This window comes from Nomascus leucogenys, unplaced genomic scaffold (genome assembly GCF_006542625.1).
Source record: "Nomascus leucogenys isolate Asia unplaced genomic scaffold, Asia_NLE_v1 000140F_95782_qpd_obj, whole genome shotgun sequence".
NCBI classification, from domain to species: Eukaryota; Metazoa; Chordata; class Mammalia; order Primates; family Hylobatidae; genus Nomascus; species Nomascus leucogenys.
Genome location: NW_022096851.1, coordinates 54,677 through 64,137, shown reverse-complemented (window position 1 = coordinate 64,137; position 9,461 = coordinate 54,677). Strand labels below are relative to the sequence as shown.

General features: G+C 52.9%; 1 pseudogene across 1 annotated transcript; it reads left to right on the top strand.

Moving 5' to 3' along the window:
- Positions 1-919: 919 nt before the first annotated feature.
- On the top strand, positions 920-8,162 carry LOC100597096 (annotated as a pseudogene). The gene is made up of 5 exons (XR_004029186.1): positions 920-980; positions 1,210-1,485; positions 6,408-6,468; positions 6,709-6,885; positions 7,676-8,162. The product of XR_004029186.1 is annotated as a phospholipid phosphatase 2-like (transcript).
- Positions 8,163-9,461: the final 1,299 nt, after the last annotated feature.

The following is a 9,461-nucleotide window of genomic DNA, read 5'->3' as shown; positions in this document are numbered from 1 at the left end:
ACGAAGGCGTCTCAGCTGTGCCCTTCCTTGGTTTCTTCCTGACTTCTCTGGCCAGCTCTTAGGTTAAAATAAGTCCTGCCTTATTTTAACAGATGTTTATTAAACATCTGCCCTGGCCAGGCCCTGAGCAGGCTCCAAGGACTCTGCCCTGAACACGGTAGGCCCCTCCTGGTGCCGGTGGGTGGATGGGGGAAATTAGTTCCAGTGTCCCACACGTGACTGCCTAATTCCACATGGGATTTGCATGTGGAAGAGGGAAACAGAACAGACCTTTCCTTCTGTGAGAAGGATGCTGGCATGGACAGTCAGGATGGGGAGATGAGAGTAGAAGTTACTCAGAGCTACTTTAGGTCCCAGCACATAAGTTAGAGATACTTTGGGGCCTGGCACGTTGGCTCACACCTGTAATCTCAGCACTTTGGGAGGCTGATGCTGGAGGATCGCTCCAGCCCAGGAGTTTGTGACCAGCCTGGTCAACATGAGACTCCTGTCTCTACTTTTAAAAACTAAAAAAAAAAAAAAGATATTTTGGGCAGAGAGAAGTGGCTGTGCAAAAGTGGGTGTTTGCTGAGTTTGTTCAAGGAGCAGAAAGGAGGCTGCAAGGGTGTGAGGGGCAGAGGGCCTGGGAGTTTGTGTGTGTCTGAGGGGGATGGGAAAGGGAGTGTTACTTGGGCTGGGAAAAAAGCTCTTCCTTGCTGTCTGGTGGGAGTAGAGGTGGGAGGCCTCCAGGCCAAGGCAGGTGTGTGGGGCCCCAAGGCAGGTGTGTGGGGCCCCAAGGCCCAGCTGGTGAGAGAACCTCACAGCTCCCAGGCTGTCCTTCCCCACCATCCTCCCTGCCCTTCGCTATCCTGACGCTGGTGAACGCCCCGTATAAGCGAGGATTTTACTGCGGGGATGACTCCATCCGGTACCCCTACCGTCCAGACACCGTCACGCACGGGCTCATGGCTGGAGTCACCATCACGGCCACCATCGTCCTCGTAAGGCAGGAGGGGCTCAGAGGGATGGGGGGGTGGGTGGGCACAGCCCTGCCCTGGAGGTCCGCGTGGGGCTGGGGGACACAGCCTTGCCCTGAGTGGTACCTGTGGGTAATAGGGCCCCCTTTAGAGTCCCCAGCTCTCCAGCAGCCTTGGGGAGGCCCGTGGGGAGGAGTGAGGCCCCTGGGCTGACCGAGACCCCCACTGGTTCCTGCGGCTGCCCCATTTGCAGGTCTCTGCCGGGGAAGCCTACCTGGTGTACACAGACCGGCTCTATTCTCGCTCTGACTTCAACAGCTACGTGGCTGCTGTATACAAGGTGCTGGGGACCTTCCTGTTCGGGGCGGCCGTGAGCCAGTCTCTGACAGACCTGGCCAAGTACATGATCAGGCGTCTGAGGCCCAACTTCCTAGCCGTTGCGACCCAACTGGAGCCGGATCAACTGCTCGGTCTATGTGCAGCTGGAGAAAGTGTGCAGGGGAAACCCTGCGGACGTCACCGAGGCCAGGTGGGTGTGGACTAGCAGCCTTCACTCTTGGGGGGAATGGGAGCTGAAGAAGGCCCAGGAGCCAAATCATGAAGAGCCAGCAGGCAGCTGGCCAGGCAGGAGCCAGACCTCAGGGTTCCGTGGGCCCCGCAGACACTGGGAGCCGAGGGGAGCATGCCCTGTCTCCGTCTCCCCTAAATTTCACACCCTGCCTTCTTCTGCACTATCTTTTTTTTTTTTTTTTTTTTTGAGACAGAGTCTCCTCTGTTGCCCAGGCTGGAGTGCAGTGGCATGATCTTGGCTCACTGCAACCTCTGCCTCCCAGGTTCAAGAGATCCTCCTGCCTCAGCTCCCCGAGTAGCTGGGATTACAGGCGACTTCCACCACACTCGGCTAATTTTTGTATTGTTAGTAGGACGGGGTTTCGCCATGTTGGCCAGGCCGGTCCCGAACTCCTGACCTCAGGTGATCCACCCACCTCGGCCTCACAAAGTGCTGGGATTACAGGTGTGAGCCACGGTGCCCGGCCTTCTGCACTATCTTCTTACCATCTCTACTGATAAGTCCTTAAACTTTTCACCTAATTGTTGACCTTTTTAAAAAATTGAAATAAAATTTATGTAAGATAAAAGTCACATTTTTTTCCATTTTAATGTGTCCAGTTCATTTTTAGTACATTCACAATGTTGTGCAGCCATCTCCTTGACCTAGTTCCAGAATATTTTCATCACATCAGAAAGAAACCCCTCAGCCTGGGGAACATGGCAAAACCCTGTCTCTACAACAAATCAAAATGTTAGCAGCCACGATGATGGTGCACCTTCACTCCCAGCAGCCACGATGGGGTACACCTGCATTCCCAGCTACTGTGGAGGCTGAGGCAGGAGGATCCCCTGAACTCGGGAGGCAGAGGTTGCAGTGAGCCAAGATGGTGCCACTGTATTCCAGCCTGGGCGACACAGCGAGACCCTGTCTCCAAAAAAAAAGAAAGAGAAAAGAAAAGAAAAAGAACCCTTGTGGCCGGGCGCAGTGGCTCACGCCTGTAATCCCAGCACTTTAGGAGGCTGAGGTGGGCAGATCACGAGGTCAGGAGATCGAGACCATCCTGGCTAACACGGTGAAACCCCGTCTCTATTAAAAATACAAAAAATTAGCTGGGCATGGTGGCGGGCACCTGTAGTCCCAGCTACTCGGGAGGCTGAGGCAGGAGAATGGGTGAACCCGGGAGGCAGAGCTTGCAAGTGAGCAGAGATCGTGCCACTGCACTCCAGCCTGGGTGACAGAGTGAGACTCCGTCTCAAAAAAAAAAAAAGAACCCTTGTATCTGTCAGCTGTCGCTCCTCCCCCAGCCCCAGGCAACCACCACTGTCCTATTTTCTGTCTGCGGATTTGTCTGTTCTTAATGTTTCATATAAATGGAATCATACACTATGTGGTCTTCTGTGTCTGCCTTCTCTTTTTTTTTTTTTTTTTTTTTTCTTTTTTTTTGAGACAGAGTCTCGCTCTGTTGCCCAGGCTGGAGTGCGATCTTCGCTCACTGCAACCTCCCCTCCCGGGTTCATGCCATTCTCCTGCCTCAGCCTCCTGAGTAGCTGAGACTACAGGTGTGCGCCACCACGCCCAGCTAATTGTTGTATAAGTTAGTGCATTCTTGTATGTTTTTGAAGTTCATCCATGTTGTAACATTCTGTCAGTTTTTGCTTTAAGTATTTTGGGGTTCTGTTGTTTAGTACATTTACCTTTGTTACATATTTTTGAAAGATTGACCATTTCATCATCATAGAATGAGATATATGAGTTTTGTCTCAACAATTTTTGTCTTGATGTCTATTTTGTCTGATATTAATATAGCTATTCTGGTTCTCTTTTTGTTACTGTTTGCATGGAATATTTTTTTTTCCATTCTTGAACTTTCAAGCTGTTTATTTCTCTGACTCTAAAGTAAGTGTCTTATACCTTGCATAAAATTGGGCCATGTTCTTTAATGTATTGTCCAATCTCTGATTTTCTTTGAGACAGAGGCTCACTCTGTCACCCAGGCTGGAGTGCAATGATCTGAGCTCACTGCAGCCTCGGACTCCCAGGCTCAAGCCGTGTTCCCACCTGAGCGTCCCGAGTAGCTAGGACTACAGGCAGGTGCCACCACATCCAGCTACTGTTTATTTTTTGTTTTTTGGTAGAAACAGGGTTTTGCCATGTTGCCCAGGCTGGTCTTGAACTCCTGAGCTCAAGCGATCCACCCACTTTGGCCTCCTAAAGTGCTGGGATTACAGGTGTGTGCCACCACACCCAGCCAGATCTCTGACTTTTTATTTTTTTTGTGTGTTTTTTCATTATATATTAATCTTTTTATTGAATCAAGGCATTTAATGAAACTTTGACTTTTAATTGGAGTGTTTATTTATATTCAATGTAATTACTGATAAGGAAGGACCTCTGTCATTTTGTTTAGGTTTGCTTAGGTTATATCTTCTTTTTTCAGTTCCTCATTACTGTCTTTTTTGTTTGTTTGTTTTGCTTTTAATTTTTTTTTTCTTTTAGAGATGGGGGTCTTGCTGTCTTGCCCAGGACTTGAACTCCTGGGCTCAAACCATCCTCCCACCTCTGCCTTCCAAGTAGCTGGGACTACAGGCATACACCACCACATCCGGCTTGTTTTTAAAATTTTTTTTGTAGAAATAGGGTCTCACCGTATTGCCCAGGCTGGTCTCGAATGCCTGGGCTCAAGCAATCCTCTCGCCTCAGCCTCCCAAAGTGCTGGGATTAGAGGTGTGAGCCACCAAGCCCGTTCAGGCTAAATAATCTTTTTTTTTTTCTTTCTTTTTGAGACAGAGTCTGGGCCCAGGCTGGAGTGCAGTGGTGCAATCTCGGCTCACTGCAACCTCCACCTCCTGGGTTCAAGTGCTTCTCCTACTTCAGCCTCCCCAGTAGCTGGGATTACAGGTGTGCGCCACCATGTCCTGCTAATTTTTGTATTTTCATTTATTTTTATTAATTTTATTTTTTGAGACGGAATCTTGCTCTGTCACCCAGGCTGGAGTGCAGTGTGCAGTGGTGTGATCTTGGCTCACTGCAACCTCTGCCTCCCAGGTTCAAGAGATTCTCCTGCCTCAGCCTTCCGAGTAGCTGGGATTACAAGTGCATACCACCATGCCCAGCTACTTTATGTATTTTAAGTAGAGACGGGGTTTCACCAAGTTGGCTAGGCTGGTCTCGAACTCCTGACCTCAGGTGATCCACACTCCTCGGCCTCCCAAAGTGCTGGGATTACAGGCTGAGCCACCGTGCCTGGCCAAATAATCTTAATTGACCTGTTTTCTTTCTTTTTTTTTTTTTTTTTGTTAATTGACCTATTTTCTTTGTTTTTTTTTTGAGTTGGAGTCTTGCTCTGTCACCCAGGCTGGAGTTCAGTGGTGCGATTCAGCTCACTGCAACCTCTGCCTCCCGGGTTCAAGCAAATCTCCTGTCTCAGCCTCCAGAGTAGCTGGGATTACAGGCAGGCGCCCCCACACCCAGCTAATTTTTGTATTTTTGGTACAGACGGGGTTTCACCATGTTAGCCAGGATGGTCTCGATCTCTTGACCTCGTGATCTGCCCGCCTCGGCTTCCCAAAGTGCTGGGTTTACAGGAGTGAACCACCACACCCCCGGCCTGTTTTGTTTTGTTTTAAACTGGGTGCTTAGAATATTATAATGTAGCAACTCTGGAAATATGATCCCACGCCCTCCCCCGGGTTTGTTCTTGCTGTTTGTTGCACTAGTTATTTGTTTAATGACTTTTCTGGTTGTAAAGTCTGTATTTTTTGTCACGTGTGGCCGTTTCTTCCTGTTCTTTTAGCCCAGTGGTCAGTGATAGTTCAGAGATTTCCTTAAACATCTGGAATCAAAAACACCCATAAAACCCTCCCAGAGTTTGTAGAAGGGTCTGTGTGCATGTGGGGTCAGCCCTTCCATGGTTAAGCACGTTTTCAACTCTGCCTTAGCTTTTGCTTACTGTGTGTGTGGAGCCTGAAGGCGGCCAGACGTGAGCGCTTAGCTTCGGGCACTGCAGGCCTCTCCTGAACTCCTGCACTGCTCTGTCTGCGTTCCAAGCCCTCATCGCCCAGAGCATTTTATTCCATGGCCTTTCCCCCCCAACCCCCGCTCTGTTTGGTTAGTCTGTTGTTTGCTTCATCTGCTGTCTATGGCTACAGGCAGCAGAGAATAATAAATGTGTTGTGAATGTTTTCTACAAATGTCCCCCGGGTAGCCCCTCAGCACTGGGAGAACGTCCAGTCAGGTGAGATCAAGGCCAGCCCTTGAGCCATACTCGCGTCCACAGTTGCAAATAAAGTCTGTTCTTGGAATCCTCAGGCCACCACAGTCTAGGCAGTGGGAGAGGGACAGGATGAGTTAAAATGCCACAAGGCCATTTTTTCTGAGACTTAGCTGGTTTATCTTGCTCAAGTCTTCTGGTGGCTGCAAGCTTTTGATTAGTTCCGAAAAGGTTAATTGTGACTTTTTTGCCATTTTTAAAAATTGCTTTTGAAGTTTCTTGCTCTGCTATTTTCTGTCTTTCTTGATGTCCTTCACTGAATCTTGAATTTATATAAAAATAAGTCTTCCCTCAGTTCCGCAGATGGGAGAAAATCCTGAAAAGAAACACGGTGAAAACGAAACTGTGGTGTTGCCTGCTTGCCAGACACGATTGTCTGCCCAGGGTTTTGGGTTCAGGCCTCTGAGTCTTCACGGATGAGGCATCTCATGCCACAGCCCCAATCAGAGACTCTTATTCCATTATCAGATAACTGGAACGGAAAAGGGGAACAGTTTCTGCTACTGGGATTTGACTGCATCTAACAGCAGCAGCCTCCGTGTCAAACCCTCCTTTCTGTGGGCGGGGCGGGGACAAGGGGGAGGTTGGAAGACGCTGAGTGAGCCACCTGCTCCTTCTCCTTCCCCAGGTTGTCTTTCTACTCGGGACACTCTTCCTTTGGGATGTACTGCATGATGTTCTTGGCGTGAGTCTGTTTCTCCGGGGTTGCTTGTTGGGGGAACCGTGGCTAAGTCACTCCCTTCCCTGGACCTCAGTTTTTCCAGCTGTAAAATGGGTGGGTAGTGGTGGTGGGGGGGGCTGATTTTTTTCTAAAAACGGGAGGCCCTGGGCTGATCAGTGTTTGCCTCCAGCCTCAGTGCTGCCATTTGTGCAGTGGGAGGGGAGCACCCGGCAGGCGCACAGGCTAGCACGTCCTCTCCCCACTCCAGCTGTATGTGCAGGCACGGCTCTGTTGGAAGTGGGCGCGGCTGCTGCGACCCACAGTCCAGTTCTTCCTGGTGGGCTTTGCCCTCTATGTGGGATACACCCGCGTGTCTGATTACAAACACCACTGGAGCGATGTCCTTGTTGGCCTCCTGCAGGGCGCACTGGTGGCTGGCCTCACTGTGAGCTTCTAACCCTAACTCCATCCCCCGTGTTGTCCAGAGACCACTCCCCAGCCAACCCCAGTGCTGCCCTAGGCACCCTTCCCCCAATCCCAGTCCATCCCTGGGATCCCTCCTTCCACCCCTGGTCCTCCCCTGGGACCCCTTCCCCCCAACCCCAGTCCTTCCCTTTACCCCCTCCTTCCCCCCATTTCTCCCCTGGGACTCCTTCCCCAAACCCAGTCCTTTCCTTTACCCCCTCCTTCCCCCATTTCTCCCCGGGGACTCCTTCCCCAAGCCCCAGTCCATCCCTGGACGCCTCCCTTCCCCCCATTTCTCCCCTGGGACCCCTTCCCCCCAGCCCCAGTCCTTCCCTTTACCCCCTCCTTCCCCCCAGTCCTCCCCTGGACCACATCCCCCCAGTCCCAGTCCTTACCTGGACCCTCTTCATTACCCCCAAAGTCCTCCCCTGGGACCCCTTTCCCCCAACCCCAGTCCTTCCCTGGACCGCCCTCCATCCCCCCATTCCTCCCCTGCACCCCAGTGCACAGGACTCCTTTCCATGCACCCCAGTCCTTCTCTGGACCCCTGGCCCTGCTGTAGTTCTTCCCTGGGCCTGTCAGCTCCTCAGTGCTCCCCCCTGGTCCTCCACTAAGAGCGCTCTCTTCCCACCCCAGGCACTTTTCCTCTCATTGCCCACCCAGGCCCCTCGATCCCACCTGGGACCCTGTTCATCCCCCTCCTGCTCCCGCCCATGTCCCTGGTACCTGGCCGGCCCCTTGCCCATTCTCACCTTCCTCCACTCTACCAGGTCCGCTGCATCTCAGACTTCTTCAAAGCCCGACCCCCGCAGCACTGTCCGAAGGAGGAGGAGCTGGAACGGAAGCCCAGCCTGTCACTGACGTTGACCCTGGGCGAGGCTGACCACAACCACTATGGATACCCGCACTCCTCCTCCTGAGGCTGGACCCGCCCAGGCAGGGAGCGGCTGTGAGTCCAGCTGAGGCCCACCCAGGTGCTCCCTCTGGCCCTGGTTAGGCACTGAGGGCTCTGGACGGGCTCCGGGAACCCTGGGCTGATGGGAGCAGTGAGCTGGCTCCGCGGCCCCCTGCCCTGCACTGGACCAGGGGTCTGGAGATGCCTGGGTCGCCCTCAGCATTTGGAGGGGAACCTGTTCCCGCCGGTCCCCAAGTATCCCCTCGTTTTATGGGGTTAAGGAAGGGACCGAGAGATCAGATAGTTGCTGTTTTGTAAAATGTATGTGTGGTTTTTAGTAAAATAGGGCGTCTGTTTGACAAGCGGGCTCAGTGCCTCTGTTCCTTATGGCCGCTCTCAGACTGTGTTTCTCACATCAGAGGTCTCCCCTGCTGGGCTCAGCGCAGCTCAGGTGTCAAGCAGACTCACCTGCTGTGATGGTAGAAGCCAGAAGCCAAGCCCACCCCTTGCGTTTCTCCCACAGAGTGCTGGGGTCAAGGGTCAGGTGGATCGGCATGCACGAGGGTCATTTCACTGCTCAGAGGGGCCTAAACAAAAGGCTGCTGCAGGTTGAAGGACCAGCCTCCCTCGGGGAGGCCTCTGCCCCAGGTTCCTAGTAGAGGCTTCCGAACAGAGGCCCTTGGGCTAAGAGCACGGTGTGAGTGAGCACGTGGCTGGACGCCCCCAGGGTCTGAGTCCGGGTGGGGAGGGCAGCATCCCTGGGAGGTCCCCGGGTAGAGCCTGTTGTCAGGCGTGAAGGATCACACACAGGATTTTAGCCTGGAGCTGACGCTTCAGCCCCCTTCTGAAGGTTCGTCCAGTCCCTGTGTCCTTTAGGCCCAAAGCTGGTCCCTCTGGCCCGAACCCCTCCCCTCTGCTCGTGTCAACCCCCGTGCACCTGGGGGCCACACTTCTGAAACGGGTAATTCAGGGGCTGGTTTCCCTGAAGTGATTACAGAACATACAGAGCTTAGTTTTTCAACGGAGAGTAAAGGGTAAATTTGTTTTTTTACAGTGGGTAACTGAAGTATCTTATTCCCCGGGCCCTGCAGGGTGTTCCTGTCAGGACTTAGCCTACCGGGAGGGTAGTGTAGCACTGGGTGGGGAGGGCAGGGGCCAAGATGCAGCCTGGGAGCCCCACCTTAGGGGCCAAGATTGGAGGAGACCTGCCCTTGGTGGATGGGAAGGAAGGTGACCCAGACACTGCAGAACTGTCCCTGAACGTCAGGGACTTGGCTCCATGCAGGTGTCAGACAGGTCACACTGAAGCTTCCCAGGGCCAAGGAGCTCAGGTATCCCAGGACGCAGACTACCAGGGTGTATCTGGGCTCAGAATGTGAGCCTCTGGCAGTGGATGGGGGAGAGGCTCCCAGCCACACCCAGCAGACAGAGTCACTTGGATCAGGAGCAAATGGGAAAGACGCAGAGGCCCTGACACCAGCCAACACCTCAGTCTCCTCCCAGGTGCAGTGGCCTTGAAAGCCAGGACCACAGTGAGGGTTGAGGGCAAGTCTGTGGACGCAGCTACAGTGCACATGACTCGTGTGGTTTGCTGGGGCGCAGGTGGCCGTGTTGGGATGGCCAGTGAAGAGTAAGGAGCAGAGGAAGCTTGGGGTGAGAGA